Source organism: Haliaeetus albicilla, chromosome 7, assembly GCF_947461875.1.
Source record: "Haliaeetus albicilla chromosome 7, bHalAlb1.1, whole genome shotgun sequence".
Taxonomy (NCBI): domain Eukaryota; kingdom Metazoa; phylum Chordata; class Aves; order Accipitriformes; family Accipitridae; genus Haliaeetus; species Haliaeetus albicilla.
Window position 1 is genome coordinate 23,024,474 of NC_091489.1, and position 26,387 is coordinate 23,050,860.

At 42.1% G+C, this 26,387-nt stretch overlaps 1 protein-coding gene across 14 annotated transcripts in view; it reads right to left on the bottom strand.

Moving 5' to 3' along the window:
• EYA4 (EYA transcriptional coactivator and phosphatase 4) overlaps window positions 1-15,486 on the bottom strand; it is a 159,812-nt gene extending 144,326 nt beyond the window's left edge. For 2 of the 14 annotated variants that reach the window (XM_069787289.1, XM_069787285.1), the window contains exon 1: window positions 14,898-15,475. The gene's annotated coding sequence lies outside the window, so the exon portion shown is untranslated. Of the gene's footprint in view, window positions 1-759; window positions 781-11,099; window positions 11,304-13,017; window positions 14,169-14,897 lie in introns of those variants that run through there. The other 12 variants (XM_069787288.1, XM_069787287.1, XM_069787293.1 and 9 more) reach the window with 11 other exon arrangements.
• Between the last annotated feature and the right edge of the window lie 10,901 nt (window positions 15,487-26,387).

Here is a 26,387-nt window from a genome sequence, read left to right on the forward strand (position 1 = left end):
CTCAGTTTCTACCACAACAATTTTTTTCACATAATGATCCCCTTGGGCACATTGTCACGTTCTTTTTATTCTGTTTCATCTGAAGAACACCTACTTCTACTGAGGTTGTGTCATGGTGATGCTCAGGCATTATAGTACAGGAGCTGCAGAATCCCAGTCAAATTTACCATATTGTTTTTTACATTTTGAAATGTGTCGATAAGAAGCCTAAAGAATTAACAGAAAGGAGGATGCTGTGGTTAACACGATTAACTCATAGCCACAAAGAAGAACTCATTTTTATCGCAGCCACAGATTGAGAGTCAAAAAGTTAAGTGAGAAGTGGTCACAAATAGAGCAATTTCTCATTTTCTAGTGCTCTACTTCAGCAACCTGTGATAGTAGAAGTACTTAGCACTTATAACTGCAACTGAACGTATGCAGGACGTGCAGCAGTAAGGTACCAACAAATGAGGACAGGCTCCAGGGTCTGAACTCCCCCAGCCTCAGGCAAGCTGCTGTGGGTTTGCACCGTTCCTACAGAACATCTGAGGAGAGTGAAGAGCACATCTGAGGCACTGTGAAAGGTTATGCAAGGCAGGTAATGAGAAAATTAATTGCACTAAAATCAGTGCAAGGAACTTGTGCATATGCACTACAATCTCACTAAATTAGATGATTTCATGCTAGTTGTTTCCCATGAAACTCATTTGTTTGAAGGAACAGGAGAGAGGGTACAAGCAACAAAGAGGCACCACCTAACATTCAATCAGTGCTTACCTAGGAAAACATTCTTCTAGTTGTCTGCATGCACATCACATGTAGTCTCATGTGAAAAAGATAAAATATAACCTAAATTAAAAGAAAAGGAAACCAAATGCTGATTTATTAGAATTTCAACTTAGCCTGTATCTACAGTCCAAAACTGTATTTTGGACGGCAAAAACATACTGCTTTCCCAGTCCCTAATAGTATCACGTTTGGAAAAGAAGAAAGATTCATGCCCCAGATGAGGAATGAGATTGATGTGCTTTATAACATAGCTTTCTTCAAAACTCAAGTGAAACTATTAGCAGGCAAGTCAATAAGAAAAACATACTAATCTGACACTTTTAAAACAAACAAAATTATAATCATAGGGCTTTCTAGAAACTGTCTGTCCATGCTTTGGTAGAAAAAAGAAGACGTCAGCTTTCTTATCTTATGTTGTAAGGCAAAATGAAAACTCAGCTCTCAATATAATCTCAGAAAAGCTATTGCTTGATGTATTTTGAACTGATTTTAGAACTAATTTATATTTATATATATTTATATTAACTAATTTTTAGCTTTGTTGGCTTTTGTGTTTTCTCGTACACAAGTACTGTGTTTTCTTGAAAGGAGTGTCAACCCTAATAAAAACAACTCTTCTTTAGTGGAAAAAAAAGTAAGAAATATTATTATCTGTATCTAACTTCAAGAGAGAGCAAATGACTAACAAATTTTAAATACCATAAACATAATAAACAGTTAAAAAGGCAAGCAAAGCCATCCTGACAGCATGACCTAGTCAGGGACATGTACTGCTTTCCTGAGGAAAATTGGCAGGTGGAGAGAAATATACAGAACTTCTAAATTTCTTTTAGCTCTCAAATTTTTCTTTTCACATTCCTTTTAATCAGAAGGATTCTTGCAGGAAGTAGAAGTGGCTTGGGAATCTTGCATGTGTATTTAGGCTTAGCTGAGGTAACTGGTGTTTACCCCCGGTATCAAGATGAGCGAAATGAGCCTCCCAAAAAACTCATACTGCATTGCAGAAACAAATCTTGCTCCACAGACTAGAGAATTAAGGGGAATATGGAATATTAATCTTTCCCTTCCTCCTTTTCTAATACTTTTTTTTCTCCTCAGGTCCTCATCTCTGCAGGGTTAGATACAGCTCTCTTCAGATCAGTTTGGTTTCAGCCCACTTTTAGCTTTGTTGAGGATGAGAATTTTACCCTTAGAGAACTTTTAGAGCTTTCTGGAACCCTTGGTAGCACAACTGGGACCCATCTTCTCCATCTATGAGTGACCTCCAAAATGCTGACCTCCATCCTCACCCAGAGCCCTTGGCCTGCAGCTGAGAGGAGAACATGCCGTGGCATCCATCCATCCATCCATCCCCAGCTTATTTTAGCTCTGAGCACGTCCAGTGGCCCCTGGTGGAAGCAGATCATCTTGGCTGGGGTTTGTGTCCTGCTGAGCACCTGCCTACATCGACTTGTATTTGCACATGGATTGCTTAAATAGAGAAGACACATTATTCCTTATTTTGAATTAGCAGAATTACTCAAGGAGTTCATACAACAACTCACGCAACTTCCGTAGGCTTCTGAGCACTACTGAATTTCCTGCCTACTGCAAGCACGCACGCTGTCCTGCTACTCGTTTACAGGGAAGGAATACAGGAGGAATTTCCAGGATATGCTGAAAAGCAAACGGACCCAGCCACTTCCTCTATAAAGAAGAGTCCTTGCTCTCACAGCAAATACACAGGTGACAGCGTACTAGCTAGGTGGAGGGGGCTGCACAGGGCACCCTTCAGGACCTGCTCAGCATTCTCAGGCCAGCACAGTATCCGGCATTGATGCGCATCAGAATGGATGTGCATAAGAACATGCACATGTCTAAACTGGGTAGAAAGTATATATTCTAATGTATATAGAAACTACGCTTCTGAAATGAGTAAGTGTCAAGGTGCAATGTCAGATATTATTAGCACAAAAACCAAAACAGGAATGAAAAATAAAATCCTAGTATTCTATCATCAGGACACTGATAACCCTGAGGCTCAGATTCACAGAAGATTTAGGGTCTTGCTATGATCCCTGCTGGAGATGAAAGAGTGCCTGTTCCTGGTAACACAGCTCAGCCATTTCCACATCTTGAGACAACAGAATTATCCATACTGGGTTATGATGTATGTTAAGAACAGGGAAAGAATCTTCAGCACCCATCACGCGTTTATAGTTCTGTGCTCATCTAGTTTCCTTTTGCTTTCTTCCTCCCCTGGAAAATTACACATCTATAACTGGGACATAATTTGTTATTTCCATCTTCCTTTCTGAGCACGTTAATTCATGCCAGACATTAAATACAGCAATCAAAACAGACACAATTCATGCCACCAAACAAACCGTAATACACTCAAAATTTCTCAAAATTCAAGTCAAATAATTGGCTTTCATGCCAGTCACTATATATTTGTTACACACAGTCTTGCAAATTCTGCGTGGTCTTTGGTGAACACTTGTATAATTGTCAGTTTAGTGCAGTTTGCTTCCTTGAACTGAGTTTCCTGAAGGGTGGCATTGCTTATGTGGCATTTGTGGACATTTTATTCAAGAAAAGTTAAGATCATATTTCCACTCTGCATCAGGTACTTCTAACTTAGAAACAAGTCACAAAACCACAAAACCATTTGCTACCAGTAAAAAGCAGGCATCAAGACAAAAAAGCAGAGCAACACACACCATGAGATCTCCGTGTCAGTTAGGTACGTAAAACAGGTAAGAAACGGAGAGGGTCTCAGACAAGAGATCTGCCTGCTGTCCCATTATCATCATACAACAAAACAAGGGGGGAACCAAGAAAACAGAAAGACTTCTTGGCAAATGGTAAACAACTGCAAGCACTGTATCTCATTTACTTTAGGTGAAATAATACCTCAGTGCAGCATTTCTCTCTCTTGCACAACAGGGTACCAATTTTACAGGTACCCAACGATGGCTAAAACTGACTCCCCTACTCTTCCTACCACTCCCATCCCATACCTGTGCAACAAATAAAAAGGATTAGCGTTAAGAATTTCAGAGTACAGAATTATAAACTCAGCAATTCCTCCCTTATCCTAACATTGCACAATACGCCGTGAAACTGCCAAGATTGAAACCAGAGCCGCGAATCCACTGATGCTCGGGGGCTTCCCAACTGCGAGAGACCTCTTCACTCACACTTAGATAAGGTATGCAGCTACACAGACCTCTTCTGACTCATTCCAGATTAATCAATTACAGATTATTCTGGCCAGAAATAAAGAAAACAAATGCTGAGACTGCTTCTGGCCTGGATTTGTAAACAAATCCAATCTAGAATCCCATTGTGTTCCCCTAAAATTAAGGGAAATTGATTTGAGAAAAAATTTAACATAGTGTTTTCAAACTCATGACTGATCAAACCCACACAATCCTTACCAAAAAGAAAGAGGGTTCCCAGGGGAAAAAAAAAAGTAATGCGAAGATGCCACAGATAGAAGCATACTCTTTTAGAATTTTAATACAAATTTTATTTTCCTACTAGCTGGCCATTTCAATGTTTTGAACAACTAGATTTTTTTAGGGGGAAGGATTTTGGTTTTTACTACACAACATATTTTGGTTAATTTCTGAGACATTTTCCTTCTCTTTTTTTGGTAGAAAATAGCTGAAAACAAACCAAATAAAACATTTCAGTTCTTTATAAACAAGCCACTGAAAACAGAAAGAAGAAGGCTATACTTGGTTAGCCAGAATATTTAAAGCGACACTGTCAACTTGAAAATATTAATTATTTATTATATCCTCTCCGCAAAAGACATGTCAAATTTACCTTTCACACATAAAAAAAAAAATCACTTTGTGACATAAAAATGAGATAACAACAAAGGTTATTTCTAAACCAGAAACCCTACTTATCAGTTAGGAATTTAGGAGAACCTAAAAATGAGCATATCCTCCAGGTAAAAGCAAAAAGCAGTTTTACAAGGCTGGATAAATTAACCCAAAGAATCCAATCACATGGTAAAATGAAAGCTGTTACAGCATAGTATCTCTACATCCTGTTTGTTTTAAAAAGCCATGCCCCAGTTTCAAGAGCGTATTCAGCAGCGTGAGTATGCAATGACAGTTACCGAAGAAGTTCAAATACTCGCTAAGATTCCTAGAAACCTCCTGATGAAGGCGGAAGCTCGCAGCCTGCCCTTCCTTTTCAGCTGTCAGCGTCACTGCCCACTCCTGGCCAGCAGCTGCCATTCCTGTTACTGCATGTGTTTCACATACAGTTCTTCAATGGAACATTTTGAAATGCCAGAAAGAAATATAAAAGTAAAGCCACTGAAAATAAACACGGGTGCTTTGGTTCTGGCTTGGTAGGAGAAACACAGCCTTTTTCTTAATTAAAGTTGACAGTAACCCCTAAATATTGCATTTGAGAAAGTGTTCCATTCTCAAGGAATTACTGAACAACGGGAAACAAAAAATGTGAATGTAAAACTGTCCCAGAATAAGGAAATACTGCTGGTGCCAGCACGCAGCTCAGGCGGCTTCTGACAGAATGGAAGGACAATTATTACTCACCAAACCTAACACTGCTGCACCACGGCTGTCAAGTTAACCTGAAACCTTCAGAACACAATGAATGAAAAGTAGCAAAATTCCTATGTGCCACCCTTGTCCGGCACAAAGAAAATGCTAAAACCCGTATTACAAGTGCTGCGTAGTCTACATTTTTTCTGCTGCCGAACCTCACACAAGCTGTCTGCACTCATTTTGGTTCCTGGCCCATCAGCAGTCCCCATACACAACTGAAATGACGTGAAGTCCATGGAACAGCTCGCCATCCCACAGGCGAGCCTCTTTTGCTGAGAGCCAGTATTAAATGTGCAACACAAAGTAATTGTGAAAAACAGCTATTCCCAGATTTTAATTATGACAACTGCTTTGACAATGGATCCTTTCCCAGATTTCCTTTCCTCCCTTTAGATATTTATTAGCTGTGATCAAACTATGCTACATTCTCCTTTGGTAAACGAAAATCTGCTCATCCCCTAGAAGACATGTTTTCCGATTGTTTAATTCCTCCTCTGGTCTTATATCTGGGACATCTCCAATTTTTCAAGCATCCTTTCTAATGCTAAAAGAGGGCACAGCCTTCCGATAGTAGCTGCACCCATACTACCTACACAGGTAATGACACCTCTCACACTCTGCCTAGTACTTTGTTTAAATTCCTACTCCTTTTTTGGCTATGATACCATCCTGATCATTTTCTATGGCCTCCAGTTGTTTTTTTAAATAAACCGCTGGCTTGTAGTGAAGCACATACTGTTTGCTTGCTCTCAGTTTGGTGAACAAGCCAGACTACTCTTAGCAATCTGCTCTCTTCATTATTTACTCTTCCCTCAGTCTTTGTAGTAGCAGTACTGTAGGCATTAGAGTCTAAGAACCGAAGTACAAGGAAGTTTGTAAGAAGACAGATCTCTTTTATTAGGTCGGCAATTGATCTAATCAAAGGTATTACTTCTTGTAGAACTCACTAATCTTTGCGTCACAAGTAAAATAATAAATAGCTTTTGATTTGATGACTAGCCTCTGAAAAACTCTTTGTTATAGTGTCCTCTTTAAAGACTCATTAACAAGTAAGTATTTTTGAAATCTATGCTTAGTTTGCTGTTTCATCCATTTCATTTGTGCCAAGTTGATTTTGTATCCTTCAAGTTTATTAATCAAATAGTCACGTCAACTCAAACCCCTTACAGAACCTTATTACATCACTACTCTTATCTCTAGAAATCAAACTTGTACTCACATCAAAAATAATATGGCTACTTTGGCATGCTCAAGTGTTCATAAACCCATGATGTGGTATAGCATGCATATTTCAGTATTATATGGGAAGAACATAAAAAAGGCATTTGGAACGTGATAGCATGTAAGTTAATACTTTGTGACAGTGGAGACCAATAAAAAATAGTTGCCATAAATTAAGCACTTGTGTACAGTGACAGCTAAGTAATGGCCACTTCTGAGAAATTATTCCACTTCTTTCCCCAGGAATAGCGGTAAAGGAATGCCGCCCGTCATGAGCGCTGCAGCCCTCAGCAATGATGTTCTCCTCCTAGTGCCGTTACGCTCTGCCCGTCCCCGGGGAGCCCCTCTTTTGGACAGCGGTACACGTACCTGGAAAAGCTCTGTCGTCTGGTATCGCATCTGAACTCCCGCCCGCCTTTGAGAACATCACAGCTGTCCCCTCCAAAGGTACCATAACTTTCCCTATTTTTCTAACCTGCACGTATATCGGCAAATTATTTGCAGCGACTTTAGTTTTAGTTAAAAAACCCCACATCGACAAAACCTTCTGGTTAAAGATCAAGGGGTCGTTTTTGTAGACAATGTTTTCCTTCTGAAAAATTCCACCTATCCCGCAGACTTGACCCTGCACTTCAGTTAACAGAGGTGGCAGATTAGGTAACGGAGACTGTGGTTCCGCAGCTATTTCTGCGGCGCCGGTGCCAGGCTCGGCAGCGCGGGTGCTGCCACTCATTCCGACCTTTGCCTCGTGCCAGCACAGCTGTTTGTGAACCACAGCAAGGAACGGATCCAGCTTAAACGAGTGGCCGGCAGAGGAGGGGTGAGGGCTGCTTAAGAAGCACTGCCACCAAACGTGAAATCATAGCTTTGTGCTCTTCCGTCCTCTGCCACAGAAAACGGGTGGATATAAGAACTTCAGATTCAGGTGGTCACACACAGCAACTAGTCACAGGCAGATTACTGCTATTAACTGCTTATATGAACCAATGCCCCTAGCAAACTATGTAAAAACAGAGCAAAACGATGGCCCTCTTCCTACAGACCGTACAGTCAAACTGCTGCAGACTTAGTCCTGATCTGACAGCATCACTCGAGCTGCAGTCCTAATCTTGGACTTCCTTCAATGCAGACCTAAGCAAGACCCCAAAAAGCTGGGTAGTTTCACAACTATCAAGGAGTAACTCCTTCCATTTCATTTTTCTTAAGCCAAAAATCTGGCTAGCCCTTGGAGAAATTAGACTGTAGTTTAATCAGAAAGTTGTTGGAAAACAAGCTGAATCATAGCTAAATAGCTACCAGAAATGACTAGGAAACACATCGGCTGGCCATTTTAGCTGAAAGAGCTCTTATTGCAGGTGACTCCCAGCCATACTGCTGCGCAGTGAGCTCAGCACTCGGATGGTGCTTTGAACAAAAAAATTGCTTCTCCGAAGGGGCAATCAACTGAAGCAAATTAATACAAACATTACAACAGCTCCTTCTATCACACCAGATTAGAATAAACATAAAAATACGTGGCGAAGTGGAAAAGTACTTTAATCTTTCCACTTGGGAAACCTACCACAGTTCCAAATCTTGCCTTGGGGTAACCTGGAAATTTTATTTTGGAGACCCTTTCCCAGAATATAATTATTCCATTTGTAAAACCTCTGTACCATTCAGCCCTATTAGTTTCCAGCTCCCTAGTTCTCTGTGTTAAGAAGACCAGAACAGGAACATTAGGTTGAGTCTGAGTTGCATTGCTAGAACTCAGCAGAGGAAATGTGCATAATCTGCCCGAGCTGTGCCTGGTTTTGTGAAACCATGTCTATGCTGGGACACTCAGGAGAGCTGGGAGAAAGACCTCACATACAGCGTGATGTCAGGATGCATAAACCAGAATGTACAGAGGCTGGTTTAACAACTCTCACCTGGGAGTAAGATGAACTTTATTTTCTGTGATTCTCTGGGAATATACTACAGTAAATAAAAAGGAACATCCAGGAGGGATTGAACAGGATAAATGGACTTCACACCCTTCATTGAATAGGCTTGGCATTCACGAAACGTCCCTGAGTAAACACAACCTGACTATTCACTTCTATGACCAATGAAGTTGCCTGAAAGGACTGAAAAGAATACAGTCGATTAACAATATTTCTAACTAACTGCATCATTTTCAGGAATACAATTACTGTGAAAGGCATTTCTGTGGTCATTTGTAAAATGCTGTAAAAAATAAAAAGATATATTCTGACATAGAGTATGAAAATGTCTTAAAATGGAAGAAAACATGAATATATGATTTGGACATTTATACTTAACCCTCCTTTGTTTTTTCTAAGTACTACTGGATCACTTCTCTGTGCATGTGATCTCACACCTATAAAGTATACTACAATACCCCCCCAAAAAATAGACTGCACTAAGAATAGAGGACTAGATACTCGTCTGGCATAATGTGAGACCACTCCAGTAATTTCAACATTCCTACTCCAATTTGCAACAGCTAAGGATCTGGCACAAAACATCAAGTTAAGTTTCCAATTACCTCATGCACCAGCATTGATTTCAATAGTTATATACACATAGTCATAGAGGAGAATTATTTGAAAAGTTGCAAACTCAGCTCTATATTTCTTTTACTTTTGTGGTCTGAATCAGACCCTTCATGGTATTTTAATGTAGGTTTTTGTGGTTTAATTATATATGTGTCAAGAGCAGAACAGTTACTTGCTGCGTCTACCCAATTAAAAAAAAAGGCAGCAGTAATTCTTTACACTGCTGACAATGTCAACTTACACTGCGTCACATCACAACAGTAGTAAATTTTAATGTTGACAAAAAAACTAGTGCATATTAACTTAAATATGTAACTAAAAAGTTATCACCTATATGAAAATCAGTCTTCTGTATGTGAGTATTTTGCAGGTTGCCTTGGGAGGTCTTTTTGCAATTTGCTGCTCCAAATTAGTCAAATTGTATAGTCCAGCCACAATAGGAGGCAACCCTGGTGTAAAGACGCAGTATTCAGTCAGCCCAGACAGACTTGAGTTCTTCAGAGACAGCACTTAAATTACATCCAATTAAACAGCCCTACGCAGTCCTGCAACATTGCTCACTACACTGTACTTCTGTGGACAGCTGCTTAATGAAAAATCACCACAATTTTATTTATTTTTTTAATTCTAGGAAAAGGACACAGAACTCCAAAGGCACTTAGGCACAGAAAACCTCCAAAATCCTTCTTTTCAAATCCATGGTAATTGCAGTCTAAATCAAAGTTTAGTGTCCAGTACCTGAGCCTAGTAGCTTAAAACCAAATACATACTACTCTCACTGGTATATGGACCTCCAAAAGTTCTGAAGATAATCACTCCTCATTATAATCTTCCCTTATCATGAAGAAATTTTAAACAAATTGAAAACAAAATGCTTAAATTTTAGTATACCTCAGACAGCCATCAGCATTTGACATTTTGCTCAAAAGTCTGACAGCTAGCCTATATACAATCCTGTGAGTGAGACTGCCCAGGGATGCATTTTCATATAGGATAATCAATCATCAAAGTAATTTTACTGTTTAACATTAAAGCAAAAGGCGGGTCGGCTATTCGACACATTTTTCAGGCTTAGAGATAAAAAGAAGAAACTGCTTTAAAATAGTTTTCACCAAGGTCCGGTACTACAGGCATCCCAAAAGGAATCCTTCTGGCAGCACAACAACCTACAATGTAGACTAAAAATCTAGGTTTTATTGCCTTTTCAAATAAATTTTATTGTTTACTTGTCAGATAAACACTCTTCGTATCTGAGCTTTCGCACTGCAAATTGCATCCAAGTTCCTTTAAGCACTTCTGATTTAATGACAGATCTAATAATGCTGCAACACAGAAGTGTGGACTTGGCCAAAAAATTATTTCATAAAAATCTGATTTCTGTACAGCAATATTCAAAATGTCACCTAATACATATGAGTAAATCAGAAAGTTTTTAATGTATATCGTAAAGCCTGGGGCTTTGATAAGTAAAACATCTACTGACTTTAAAAGACCATAAAGATAATTTATTTTTAATAATCATTTTTATTTAATTTTAAAAAGAGTAGCGGTTTATGCCTTCAGTAGAACCATGCCCTGAAATCTCAGGGGTGATTAAAGGGCCATGCCAAAGCTGAAAGGTTTCAAATATCAAACTATACTATTATGTCAGGGCCAGCAAGATCAATTAGCGCTTTTCAATGACAGAAAAGGTTAAGTTGGACACACATTTACACAATATTTAAATCCAAAAAAAGAAAAAATAGCACCTAATAAGTTAATACCACGTATTAAAAGTTTACTTATAAAACTCTCAGTTGATGACCAAATATCAAAACTCTTCTTCCACTTGCACAACATAAGTACTGCTTTTCTAATGCAAAATGGCAAGAAGATTATAGATATGTACAAATAACACTGGATTCTCAAGTACAAAGTAAAAACCAAAGACATTTGAGTGTTTCTTCTACCAGACTTGGTTTAGAGCTGACCTTTCAAAAAGCTTTAAAAATACCTGATCAACTTGACAGATGTCTGTTAGTCTGATGCCCCTGTGGTTGCATTCTTCTTGCAAACCCTGACAATACTAACAATGAATTATAATGAGGAAATAAACGTATTCCCATGTTCAACTAAAAGACAAATAGAAAACTACCATACAACAAAAAAAACCCTACAAATTAAAAACACTAATCTGTAAATTAACTCATCTTAAATCTGGAAAAAAGCAAGCGTACACCTTCTGCAATTAAAAGCCCTACAGAAACATGCACACCAGGAAGCAAGGGAACTTACATTTCAGTTCTTAGTATCAGAAGAACACTCACTGGAAGTACAGGTATGTTAGAAGTTAAGTCAATACCTGTTAATACAAGCATTGCTGCAGTAAACATAGCTTGAACAAAGTACCAGGTTATGATATCAAATAAAGTCAGTATAAAATCACAATAAAAGTGCAGAAAATGAAGAAAACCTAAGGAAAAAGCACACTATTGAAATCAGTGATTTAGATTGTAATTGCATTATTCTGAGTAAAAGCAAAGCAAGATTACTTTTGTTCAAGGATATATTTCAAAACGTCTTTTTTTTTTTTTTAAAGTCCACTTCTCTATTTATTTCTTCAAGGAGTGATTTGAAATATTTACTACCAGACAGTACCTAATTTTAGGTTTTAAGTGCTTTAACAGCTCTATGAAATATGATCAGCAGCTGCAATATAGGGGTATGCTGAATAAACTCTCCTTATAAAAAGGGAGACCTGTTTTACCCTGAGTTCATAAAAACCCTACTTTCAAGAAAGAAAAAGATAACATAGAAAAAATTAGTACTTGAGTCCTAGAGCATTTGACAGAAATTCCAGGAATTTCTTTCTTCATTCTGTATGCACTTTCATATTTAATAGAGGAAAAATCAGTTCAAATTTTAACACTGGAAGATTGAACATGGTGCAATACCACCAGCTCATCAAGGAAACACACAGGTTCCTTTCCCATACCAAATGCCGGTGCTTAACATTGATTAATTCTAAGACTGAAAGGTAAAAGTTGTATAAAGTTTAAAGAGTAGCTCTCAAAGCTTGCATCAGAGGCTAAAAATATGCAAAGGGATACTATCTATAGCTGTATTTCTAGTTGCCTTGTTTGAAACATTTTAACTGGGAACCGCAACTAACTGGGAACCCACCAGACTCCTACTCATTAAATTCCCTGTTTAGAATTGATCTATTCCACTGGCGTTATCCATACAGCAGAATAAATTTCTATTGCAAAGTGCTGTGAAGCCATTAATAAATACAAATCCAGCAAGGGTAACCTTCAACTAAATTTATTAGCAGTACAACCACATACACACAACAACTTAAAAGTGCATATGAATTATCTGAACAAAGATACATACAAGATTAGTCAACATACTCCTCTTTCATTTTTATTAAATTTGACTGAAGAACATTCGGTAACATAAATATCAGAATTTTCAACAGAAAGCAGTAAGAGCTGTTTTGGACGTAGCCCGGCTAATGCTAGATGTCAAACATACAGGAAGACTCACGGGGAAGAGAGAGAAATGTCAATCTGTATTTCCACTTTACAGTATGATACATATTGTAGGTACGCAAACATGCGTTATTCGGCAGCATTTTCAGAAATACTAGGAGAAAAAGTCAAACCCACAGTAATTTCACGAAACTTCTCTTTTGAGCGTTAAGGAAGTGAAACAATGATATAACTTGAGCTTTAAGGCAAAGAACGCTCTTCAAGTAACAAACAAACACTGAGGTCAGACCCCCCAAAACATTTACCCTACAGAAAAGACGCTTGCTTTGTACGCTTCACTCGAAACTGTCGATTAGTTTATCCTGGACAGACTTTCTAGTCTCAGCAAGGGAAACACGTAAAACAAAGCTCAGAAAACTGAAAATACTGGTTTCTTACTGTTCTAGCATGACTTCATGCTTAAACTCGAACCGGCCGAGGCGCTCCCTCGTCTGGTACAGCGTCCCTCCCAGGACTTCTGGAAACGCCGGCTATTTCACACCGCCACTCGCGAGGCAAACGCGTACCTCCGTGGGCTCCGCTTTAAATCCTGCCCGCGGGATAACGGGAAGGCAGCACCGTACCCACTTGGCCCTTAGCGGCAGCTTCATAAACGTAAATGAAACTTTAGATGCCAATTACCGATTGGCAGCGGCGCGGCCGTGGGATCCCGCTCCGGCTGCTCGGCGGCAGGCGCCGTGGGGCTGCTCCCCCGCGGGTGAGTGCCGGGCGGCGGCCCCGGGCCACCCCCCCACGCCGCCCGGGCACGGCTCGGGGAGAACCGCCGCCGGAGCCCTGGGAAACCCAGCCGGCGGTTTTCCGCGGGTATCGGATTTTGGAAGTGTCTGTAATGACAGCCCGGGAGGCGAATTAATGGCCAACAGCCCGCTGGGTTTGAACACGGAGAATCCTGTTACCTCCTCGCGGATCAAGTACGCACACACGTACGCGCGCACACACACACACGCAGTCGCGGAGAGGCTTCCCACGTGGAAACGCCTTCAAACCAAAACACGGGACCCCGCACCGGCGGCGGAAAGGGCGGCGGGACCCCCGCGCCGGGGCTTTCCTGTGCCTGCGTCCTCCGGCGCAGCGGGGACCCGCGCCGGGGGCGGGGGCGAGGTGGGACAGCCCGAAAACGCACCGGTTTGTCTTTAAACCACAAGAAAAACAAGCCGGGGCGGGGGAGGGGGAAGGCAAGAGGGGTCCCTCAGGGAGAGGAAACGCCGAGGAAGGAAAACAACGGCCGGCTCTGTCCCCGCTCCCCTCGGGCAGCGGGAAAAGCGGCTGCAGAAGCCCCACCGGCGGCGGCTGCCGGCCGGCAGGCAGCCTGCCCCATCCGCCGGCACCCCGAAGGCTGCACGCCGGCGGCGCTCCGCCCGGAGAAAGGAAGGAAGGAAGAAGGAAGGAAGGAAGGCCGGGGAGACCCCCGAGCGCTGCCGGCGGCTGGGGCAGAGCGGGGCCGGAGGGCGGGCGGCGGAACCGACCTCCGCTGCCGCCGCCGCCGCCGTCTGTGCCTGCGGGTCCCGGCCGAGCTGCCTCGGCCCCCGCGCTGCCCCTTTCGGGAAGGGGCTCGCCGCAGTCCTTGCGGGTTTTGATGCCGCTCTGGCCGGAGGCCGCCTCTCCGCCGCCAGAAAACTTGCTTCCTCCCAGCCTGCGGTCGAGCCGGCCCCGGCTCCGGCCCCGGCCCCGGCCCCGGCTCCTGCCCCGGCCACGGCCCCGGCCCTCACAGGCGCGGTGGGTCAGCAGGGCGACCCGGCGGCCGGCAGAGCCCTGGGGCCGGCATCGCCCCGGCTGCTCGCGGGGCGCAGCCCGGGCCCCCCGTTTCCGCCGCTACGGGGGTGGGCGGGAGGCGCAAGCGGGGAACAATGCGATGGCAGCCGTGCCGGGGCTTACCCCAGCAGCCACGGTAACGGCCAGGGCTGAGGGCAAAACGGCAGGGACTGTCACCTGGGCAGAGGCGCGCAAAAAGTCACCGCGTCCCCGCCGGAGACCACTTTTTTTTGCAGCTAAACTCGCGCGGGGCCGGGGGCGAAAGCCCGTCTGTGCCCCGCGGTGGACGGCCCCGCTGCTCCTTCCCATCACGTCTGTTCTGCAGCAACTTCTTTTTGTCACCCGCCCAACAGGAAAACAGTGCTAAATGCACCCTAAAGAGAAGCGCACGCACACACACCCATCTCCACGGACACATGCACATGCGACAGGGAACCGGTTTCCTCCACCTCTGAGCAGAAGGGGCGGGAGGGAGACTCGGGGACGGGGAAGTCAGAGACACTCACCTTCTCGCTGCCGGGATATGCCGCTACCTTTATTTTAGGGCTGCTCCTTATTTATTTATTCTCGTCCCTTCTGCGAGCCGAGGTTCCCCTTTCGCACTGTTCCTCTGGCAAAAACAGCACATCCCCTCAACAAGTCGTGTCCCCCCCCCCCCCGCCGCCCCCCTTTCTCCACACACAAATAAAGCGCAACTCGGAGCAAAACGGGAGGGGAGACTCGGGGCGGGGGGTGGGGGGGGTAGATGGAGGAGGAGGCTGGTACGGGAGAAGCCCAACACTCCTCGCACTTCAGCGAGTGCAACTAGTTGCCTCTCAGGCACAGGCACGTAGAAAGTTGCCCTGGCAAGGGACGGGACTTTGCTAAGAAAAGGTAACCCCCTCCCTCCCAAAAAGGTCGTCCCGGGAGCGGGCAGGCAAGGGGCGAGGCGCGCAGGAGCCAGCGCGGCCCCGGGCCGCCGCTTGGCACTTGTGCCGGGAGGTGCCGCCGGGGCTGCGCCCTGTGCCGGCCCCTGCTCGCCGCGGGCCGGGCTGCCCCCGCCGCCGTCTCCCCGGGCCGGGCCGGGCCGGGCCGGGCCCCCCCGCTCAGCACGCCTGCGCTGCCGCCGCGCCGGCCCCCGGCAGAGCGCGGCGGGCACGGCCCGCCCGCGGCCCCCCGGCGGGCTCGGCCGTCCGGTGCTCCGAAGCGTCCCTGCCCGCCCGCCGCCCGTCCCGCTGTCCCCGGCCTCGCGGCCCGAGGCCTGGAGCCTTCACCCTCGCTACCCCCGGCAGCTGCAGCCGGGAGTGGTGGGAGCGAAGGAGGAGAGGGCCCCGAAGGGCGCGGGGCGGGCGGCCCGCGGGTGACTGGCGCTAAGCCACTCGAGTACGGGTACCGAGGTCCGCGCTTCACTTCTTCCTTTCGTTTCTTCTACAGTCAGCCGACACTGTAAGGGAACCCTGGCTTTTGGGGAAGGTTGGGAGCATATGAATGATCAGGCGCTGCACGACGACGGGACCTGCTGCTGTACCCTTTGGTAGGATGCGTTTGTCTCCTTCCTCTCCAGCTGGTCAGCGGGGATGGAGACAAAGTCCTTTCCCGCTTCGAAACCGAACGCTCCTTTCTGCTGGATATTCAGCAGCTGCGTTTGGTCCTCTTTGCTACCTAGCGTGGGGAAGCGGAAGAAAATCCGTCGTTGCTTAGTCACGTTTCATACTCTTACCCTTCACCTTGTGTTATCTCCTGAGTATTATTTCACTGAGTGGATTGGGTGGGCCTTGTTCAACCAGCTGCATCACCCTCCTTCCAGCAAGTTAACTTCACTCTCCAAAGGGTGTAAGTCAGAAGTTCAAAAGAGGAGGCAAAAGTTAGGCCTCATAGCTGGAGAGGGATGTGAGAGAAGAGTCTTGGTTTTCAGAAGTACTGAATGTCAGAAGCTTTTGAGGTCAGCAAGTCACATGAAATGAGGAAAACAAAGTATGGATATTTGACGATTCTTTCCTACCTGCCTTCTGTTTGCTTACTTTGCATCCAGTGATGCTATTTGAAGCGTAAGTTTGCTCAAGCTGTCTGCCTTGGAATTTCATAATTTGCATTCAACAAATTGTACTAACATGGTCATCTTTCTCCTAAATAATTTCAGACTTCAGATGGCTAAATCTTCATGAAAACAAGTCTATAAAAACCCTGTATTTGCTGTCTTGGGAGAGTCGCCACTCCGAAAGAGAACAGACTTGGAAAACTCTTTTGACCTACACAAATACAGCTAGAAAAACATTTAAACTAAAAAAGCCCCCGAAAGCCAGCCTTCAAATTGACATAGTGTAGGACAAGCCAGAAATATGAAGTGAATTTTGAAACTGAGAGTTTAGAGAGTAACTGGCAGGGGGGGGAACTGAGATTTGCAGGAAATAATTGTGATTGACAACCCTGCCGTAGAGTAACTGTCATGACTTAACGCCAGCACCCGTCTTGGTAACGGGCTTCTTCTGTAGGGAAATGTGCTAACAACTCCTTCCTTTTGAGAGGACTTTTGTGACCGGCAGTGGTCTAACATGAGGTACTCGAACACGATAATGAAGGTTTTCTGAAGTCTGGTTTCCTTCCACTTTACTTCAGTGAAGCAAATTCCAGTTCTGGGGAACAGTCCCTTAGTAACATGGGTTGTTTTAATAGACATACCACTTTAAAGCAAGCGTTTAACCATCTGTTACACCCTCTCTTAAAATGTAAGATACAGCTGACTTGAAAAGGTTATGTATGATCTTTGTTCGATGTAACATTTCAAATTGAGGAGGGATGGGAGAATCGCACTGCTGTTACATGATATGGACCCAGGGCAAGTCTGCCATTAAGGGGCCTGGCCTTGCTGTCATTGAACCACGTTGCTATTTTGCTGTTGATTTTGGTGAGAGTGGGCAGGGTCATGCACAGAACTAATGAGCGTTTGGCCTGGGTCACGTGTACAGAAGGAAGTCCTACAGAAACTGATCTCGTAACCAAACACAAATTTTTCACAGTGATTTATTGTAAATATGACTTTCACAGGTAGGAAGTAAATGATGACTTTGGTTACATCGGTGTCTTTGGGCTGAAGCAAATTCCAGTGAGCTCAGGGGAAGTGACTTCAGAAGGTGGCAAATCCAAAATCTAGTACAATATACTGAGTCATATAAATGACTTTGTGTGACCATATAGAGCCCCGCATGGAGAAGGTCATGCTAGAAATAGTCCTAACAGAGCCCAAGGAAGGGCTGTAGGATCCACTTTTACACAAGAATAGAAGAATAATACCTTATCCATTTAAAGCAACAGGGGAATGTAAGTAGGCAGGATGTAATTATCTAGATTGGTATTTGGCCAGGCACTCCTACACTTGCAAAAACTGCCATAGGGTGTTTAATGACCGCAAGTGCTCGGTATCCTTGGTTTTACCTCTTATATAAAGACAACACTTGTGATCGTATACTTTATGCTGGTTCAGTACTGAGTCAGCAGAAGAATGTTGCCCTGCACAAATACCAGTTCGAAAAGTAACTTGGAATTTCCTTGGAGGTCTTCCATGCAAATACTATAGACCCAACCCTACTTACCTTGTGAAATCTAATGAGATTACAGCCATAAGTAGTATGGTTCCAGATAATCATGTTTGCATATGTTACTACTAACAATAGGGGCTTTAGAATCTTTACAAATAATTTTGAAATGAAATCAATATACTTTTACATTGCATGTCAGTGACAAAAAGGTTTTGTTGTTGTTGTTGTTTAAGCAAAGGGATTATACTTAGTTATTCTGAGAAAATCTAATGACAGACAGCCACTATTTTGGCAATGTGTCATTAGTATGATTTATTGAAGTGCCTACCATGTGCCGCATCCAGCTTAGGTACCTAATGTAAATTTTGTTTTACAAAAGCAGGGCTTTGAAATATGGTTTCTTATTTTCAGGTTCAAGTATGAAATCCAAAAGTGTGTTAATTAGGCAAAGTTTGTTGATCTGTATACTTAAGGTTATTATTGATGCTTCATGGCTTTATAGTCATAAAAAGAAAGAATGAATGGGGGTTCTTTTGCCCTGGTTATCAGATTTCAGGTTTAAAAAGAAGGTGACCCACCCTTTTCAGTAATTCGACATGCAGGGTTCAGCTGTGGGTTCAAAAGCAGGTTACAACTGGCTAGTCATTGTGATCTTGAAGTGCCAACTGTGCCTTTAAGTATGTTATATAACCTATTTTTTGGTTTCAGTTTTCAAGTATGCCATCATTTGAGTGTTATTTAGATTTCCATATATTTTTTTAATCCAAACAAATCTGACCTCAATCATAAGGTTCCATGGCTCCAAATAGCTGAGCTTTTCTAATATTTTATTTTGAGTGCCTACATTCAATACTTCATCACATAGATATGTGCTGCGGACAGTGCCAAATACGGTGCCAGGGGTGTCCTCAATTATCTTCAGTGCTTACCAGGAGAGGGCTCTGTTCTGCATCCCACACACAGGGAAAAGCCCCCCTGAAATTAGTGCAAGTTTTGTCTTTAAAGCTTGCTGGAAATGAAGCTGGCTAAGTGCAGAGGAAAACCCGCATTTTTCGGCTAGCTGTGCCGGCAGAGTGAGGTGTGCTTGGTAATTTAATTTGCATCCTGCAATTATACTAGGATCTTTTTTTCCTTCCTGGGAGAGACCCACTCTGCTTCCAGCAAGATACCATTCCTTCATGTTTCGTGGAAGTTTCATGAAGTTTCATTTAAGTAATATATGGAGCCTACGCAGAGGAAATGCTGGGCCATACTTTTTTTTTTTGATGAACCGTGTGTTCCCTGTCACTGTGGGATGCAAAAACTATGTCTGCACTGATCAGGGCTAGCACACAGATCTGTTAGCTTACTTCTTGGCACGGTTTTGCTCTCCCCAGTTTGTGTTCTCCTGCAAAAATGCCGTGGTGCAGTTCAGGGTGTGCTATGGGCCAAGGACCATTCCTGGTGCTTTCTCTGGTCCAGCCGTCCTTGCTGGAGAATAAGAGAGTTGATAATGAGGGTTTTAGCCTTACAGAAACACTGCTCTGGCAGATGGCCTCAGGGCAGAGGAGCAATCTCCAGACCATTTCGTAGTGCAGATGTAGCCTGAAAGTCACTCTTAGACCTGTTCAGAGACAACATTGGGTCAGGTTGTTGGGGAGGTGGGAGATACGTCAGGGCTGGCGTTACCTCACCTCCAGAGCCTCTGGCACTGGGGGAGGGCTGAGGGTGTGCCCCACATCCATCCATGTTTATTCTGGCCGTAGAACCTTGTTTCAGGTTTCATTTCATCACAAATAAAATAAAGAGCAATCCTTGGATGATTTATAAAAAAGTGAACATTTTAATCTGTTTCATTAAACATTCGTTCTGCTGCTTAGTGTAATTACCTTCTATTTGCTTTTTAATCAGTTTCATGTTAAATGTAGTTTCCTCACTTTCTGATTACTTCTAGGAATTTCAGCCATCTTTTAAGACTTCTCGCTGCTTATCTATATCTGTTTACAACATTCTTCAACAGAATAACTTTGAGATGGCCACCATACTATTTCTGTTAATCTCTTTAAAGCATCCTCAAGTTCTGTAAGACATAAACACCAGCATTTTGAAAATAGTTTTTGGTTACATATATAGGTAGCATAAACCAAAGGCATGATATAATCATTTTACTGTCACTGATCAGAAATGGTCTGTGTAAGAGAGTATTTGTGTTTATTAGTCAACTATCAGGCATGTTGAGGTTTCCAGTGAAACCAATGGCAAAGCATTCATCAATGTCGTTGTCAGCAGGATAGAGCTCATTACGCAATAAACTCAAATACAGATTCATGCTACATTGCATTATAATATAATAACATATATTTAGTAAAGAATAGTTGGCCATGAACTCTTTCACATCTTTTATAGAAGTAAAAACGTCATTGCCAAATGACGCTACAAATGACATTATATATTACCATTACACTAAAAATAACTTTGTTTCTTCCAGAAGCACAATTGAATTCGATTCTCCTAGTAGTATAAGATTAAATGAAGCTCAGGCAATTTCACTCATTTATTTGCAGGTGGTGTGCAATAGAGGAAGGAAACACAGAAAAACTATAAAATGAAAAGCAGAGATTCCAAAAAATTATGTCAAAGAGTGTTTTCAGAAAACCTGTTTTATTTCAAAGTACAAGTTCCTTTCTCCTGTTAAAATGTTCTATTCAAAGACTTTAGACATTTCTGAACTTGTAAATTACAGCTCCAAAAGTATATATAGATTTAAGCTGCTAGTTTAGTTGCAGCACTCTAAGTATGGTAATAGGCAGAAAGCCGGGCATAGCATTTAGGGACATTTATCCTGCATTTTCAGAAGTATTGCAATGTTGTCTTGTGTTGGGATATTCCTGACCACACTCTTCAGGTGTTAGTTTCTGTAAGGACCTCATCCTGAATCTCAGCGATAATGATTAGAAATAAACTGTTTAGGTTACTTTAATGACATTTAAACAGCGGTTGTAGAGATCTGTTTTGTACGTGGCTGTGAGTTAATCCTGAGGGCAAAGTCCTTATTAAATCATTCTTTATGCACTGAAATCTTAAGACATCCAGCAAGAGGTAAGTTTGTTCCATTCTGGCTGTGAAATAATAAACGTACTGTGAAAGAATCATTAATGTTATTGCTTCTGCATTCTTCCAATGGGTCTAGCCTGTTTATGTAATATATTATTAGTTATTAATGTACTTATTATGTTTACATTTGGTTACTTATTAACGTTTACTCATAATTTATACATTCTGCTTGGAGGTCTTATTGCACTCTGTAAGCGCAGAGGCAGGCACGGTCTCTTCCTCAGAGATCTTACCAGCTAGCCCTGTGTAAACCGCACAAAAGAAATTACTAATATAATTTCCTCTGGCATGGTCATCCACCGGTTGAAGTCAATAGAAAGAAGCACTTCAGTTTCAGTATTAACTGGAACATACCTTGATGCATATCTGTAGTTTTCATGTGGACATTATTACTGCAATTACACCGGACTGCATATATGATGGAACAGACTTTCAGCAGAGAAGCAGCTAATCATTTGATGTACTTTCTGAAACCACCAGCTCCGACTTAGAAGCAAGATGAGATGTTAATGTGAAACTTTTAAGGCCATATAGCCTTGTTTCAGCTAGCTGAACAATGTTGATACATCAAAAGCTATGAGAGCTACCTGGGCAGCAGTCAGCTGATTTTCCCAATTCAGATAAGTAGAGATTACATGCCTTCTCAGTTCCATTTTTGGGGGAGAAGAGCTCATCAGACAGATTGCTATGTGTGACTGAATATTGATGCAATGGTGCGTGCACATCTTTCTCTCCATTAGTTTGCAGTTGGGCAACAGCGGTTCTGGGACAGGAAGAGGGCACTTCTGACAACAGCCTCCAAAGCAGTCCTGAGTAGGTTAAAACAGAAGGCAGAGGGTCATCAAGGTAAATGCGCTCTCTTGAACCTTTATCCTTCCTCACCTCCTCCCGTTATATTCTTCTCATCATAGTAACAAATACTTTACGTTTTTTTAAAACCAAATGGTGTAGGTTTTGCCACAGCTCCTAAGTTGTTCTGAGACCTACAAGTGGTTACTTCAGCTCTGGTTTCAGAGCATCTTTGCTATTACAGTGAAAAAGAGAGGGTGAAGGAAAGGGACACAGGGGATGTGGACCACAGGTGAGGATAAAGCAGTTAATGTAAATCTCCACTCCTTGCCCTATGGTACACCTCCTCATTAAAAGACATACAAAGTTCACTTCCTCTTCACCTTTTGCTTTAGTCGACTACACTTGGGATTGGCTGTGAATGTGAGTACCTTATTAGCATTTGAATGACCTGTACTGCTGTGTAAATGAGACTGAAGATTGAACTTGATGTCAAAAGAAAAAAATATACATATCCTAAAAAGTGGCAGTCTGTGTTTCATTTTCCCTGCCCCATATCCTGTTCTGGGAAAACTTTTCTCCACTTCTGACTCAATAAAAGCATATACACATTCTGAGCTTTTTTTAATATATATATTTTTATTATTCACACTTTTGAGGCACAGAGAGGGACCAATTTAAAGGGCCTAAAATCTGGGGGGAGTTTTGCTCTGGAAACAATTATTTTTGCTGAGAACTATTGATGAGGTGATTACCTAAGAATTCAGTGGTAGGAAATTGAAGAGGAGGCAATTTCTGAGTTTTGAAAGATCATCAATAACAAGTGAAAAAAGTCAGGTTTCTCTGTGGATTGTTTACACAGGAGTGGTTGTTGATAAATGAACTTCAGATTGGGTATTAGAGGTACATAGTGTGCAAAGTGTAATAACAGTTTTACTGCTCAGAGCTTGTGAAGGCTGCATAATATACAGGCAATTTACTCAACCTTTGCAAACAAGTAGTAAAATCCTTATAGTAGTCCTCACCATCATGTATCCTGTTAATTATTTTTTTTTAAAAGCGTATCAATTTTCCTTAGGTTTTGGTTTTGCAAACAGGCAACAACTTTGAAAATAACTTAACTATATGATGGATGGAGTTTAATATTACCTACGGGGGGGGGGGGGGGAGATTAATAAATAAATATTTCCATATCTTAGGTAGTATAAACCACAGTTATGACGCTCAGATATGTGGTGTCATGTCTTTACGCTAACAGTTTAGTAGTTAAGGCATGGTATTACCATAGTTGGCAGCAAGAGGAGATGCTATGTCAGTTCTGTAAATACACAGTTAGATATGCAAAGTGAGAGATGAATTGACTTTGATGAATTGGTAAAGAGGAGGGGCGCCAGCGCTGGAGCCCTTTCTTTGGTCTGCCAGGTTCTGGGTGATGTGGCAGAGACGTTTTCCCACATTCCTTCCTGGTACCTTCACTTCTGAAGATGAATGGCAATGGCATCTATATCAGAGTGCCAGGAGAAAAGCAGGAATGTTCTTGTATCAGATTTGCTTTCACCTATTTGAAAGTTTAGAAAATGTTTTGTCATGATGAAAGAGTTTCAGGAGGAAAAGATTAACAGAGGGCAAGTGAAGTAGGTAGGTAGTTTGCTCAGGTATCCAGGAACTTTCTTACTTGTCCTGTTTGGTATCATGCACACTGCTGTAAATGAATCATAACGTGAAGCAGGATTTCTAGAAGGGAGAGGTACTTCCAGAAAGGTTTGAGTCGGGGTTCGTTTCAGCAATTATTCTCAAGTGGAACAATCTGGAAAAGCAAAGCAATATTGCCCTGACGTACAGCCAAGTGACAGCCAGGAAGGATGAGCACTGCTAGTTCCCTATAGAGGAGGTAGATTTCCTCCATCAGAAAAAGAGAACCACAAAAAGAATTTTCTCAGCCTGTGTAAGTAGAAATGTGGTGGGTTTTTTTCTCTAATGTCACTAATATTTTGATGAAAATTAGAGTAAGGAAAAATAATCTTTGTACTTTTAATTCTGGGAAGTACTTGGCAATTAAAATTCTTACAGATTTTAATGATGGAGAAGCAGGCCTAAAGAACAGACTTAAATGAACTCTTCAGCGGGAGAGAGTTCTTGGTCTGAATTCTTCTCAGATTCTGTAGTAGTTGCAGCCTGTATTATTATCTGCAAGAAATGCCATGGAAGGAGCAGCTTGCAACAGCTGAGTTTGGCGACATTTACAATGTTGAGATAACAAGGTGTTGACACTGGCCTGTATTTTTTCCCCTTGTGATCATGTTGTTTGAAGTGACTCAATGTGTGTCATATTTGTATGGCAAATACCACATCGTAGTTTGTACACAAATGCCTGAGAGATTTATTGTCCATGTTATATTTAATTCTCTAAATTATATAAATATTTACAGTTAAATTAGAATTTTCAGGCAGTTTAGTAAGATTAATAGATAGCTTAATAATACTTCACATTTAGTAGAATTCCATTTAAGATTAAGGCATCATTCTTTGTGCCTTAATTTAGTCTCTTGAGAACTGCCAATTCATTTTCTGTTGTGTTTCTCTGGATTTTTTTAGTTTTAATTCTGGCATCTTCCACTCACATTGTAAAATAATTCCATTAGTATTGTCATAATGTAGAAGCTGCATTTTATTAAAAGAATACTTAACAGTTTTTGAGATTTTCCTGGCATTTAGTCATACACCAGTGATGTAAAGTTCACTCCTTGTAATGTGTATAAATATTTCTAGCACTATTTTACAGAAAACAAGGAAATAAAGCATGAGTGATTCTTTTCAGGGAACCGTACGAAGTCTGAGTTTGACAGACCTTGCAGAGGTCCAGGGATTTGGTGACCCAGGTACCTCGTATTATAATGCTGTAAACAAATCCTCTGTCTACAGAAGAAGCTAGTGGTGAATGTTGTCAGTGAGACTTCTTCCACCTCCACAGGAATCATAAGCTACTATTTGCCCTAGTGCTTGGGCAAGTTAGTTATAAATACTAAATATATGAAAAAACACACATGACAAAAGTCAAGAAAAGAGGAAGAAGAGAACCACAGATATGTAAAAGAAAGGAATCTTTCAAACATCTACAGGTTTCGTGGTTTTTTCATTCTATATGTTGATTATAGTTATGCTAAAATTACTGTAAGAGGAGGGTAAGTTTGCAGCATTGGAAGTCTCTAATTTAAGAAAACCTCCCGTCAACTGTAATACTGGCTTCATGACGTCATGGTGGTTATCATCTGACAATGTTATTCTGGAAACCAGAAATTGATTGCTACCCCCATGTCCCATCTGACGTGCCCTGTAGTAGCTGGGGTTGGGGAGCTTGTGGGAAGAATACGCTGCTGTCACTCAGCAGTGGTCTTTCTGGCTAATTAAAGAGAAGCACTGACAAGCTCTGAAAAGAATCCTGTCAGCCCCCATCAATTAGAACAATGCGACATATTACATGAGTCCTGAGGAAAGATTTTTAAAGAAGAAGCAGAGGTAGGCAAGTAAAGTCTCCACAGGGATAATGGGATGATCCTGCAGAGGCAGCTAAAGGGACACTAAACATGATGCTGTCTTTCCCTAGCTTCCATATCAAAGCTTCACGTGTATCACAGAGATTTATACAACTCAAATTAACACTGCTATGGGAAAACAATAGAGACTTCCAGATTTATTCTTGCTTTGGGAAATAAAATGCCTATCGGTCCAGGGTGGGGTTCTGTCATATTGGGTGTTACACAACCATCTGATGGAAAGGAAAGAACCTTCCTGAGAGCTTCAATTTTAAGGGTGTAGGAAGACAAACGTAGACTAGTCTAAGTACTTCCCCAGGATGAAACAATTCCTCAGTACCAGTAGCTGGAACAGAACCTGTGCCTCCTGTCAAACCATATTGACTTTGTGGTACATCCTGCACCTAAAGTATGGGAAGTATAATAAGTAGGAACTTTTGTTCTCAAATTTTTAGGTTATTTTTCTAATTTTCAGAGTTACAGAATAAGCCGGATCCCCCCTCTTCCCAATTGCAGAATTATCTTCTGTTCTGTATTCTTCTTGAAGTGTCATGGCCTTCCATGCTTCCTTGCTGTTACAATTGCCATTAACTACTAGTATAAATACATTGGATGGGACTGCACTTAAGGTAGAAGAAAACAAGGACCATTTGTGATGTAAGCACCGCAGCTCTGTTAAAATAAATAAACTATCATCATGTTAGCAAGCAAAATGGATTAACACAGTCATGTACCTTTTTGCTACAAGTAGTGACTGTAGCCTTGTATAAATATGTATTAACTGATTTAACAAATCACAAAGCTAAAAAAATTGTAATTTACATAGATGAGCCAGCCAGCACTTCATGGCTTGAGCCACATGCTGCAGTACACTTCAGTGTTGAGAGAGGTAGATTGCTCCTATGATAGATCTCCATTTCTGCTGAAAGCATATAATTAAAGAAAACACCACAAATTATAAAAGGCCTCTTCCTTATTCTTCTCACATACCTCCTTTGAGGTACCTACCTACCTTTCCTGAGTGGAGACCAATGGCATAGCTCGTAAAATGAGAAACTGTCCATAT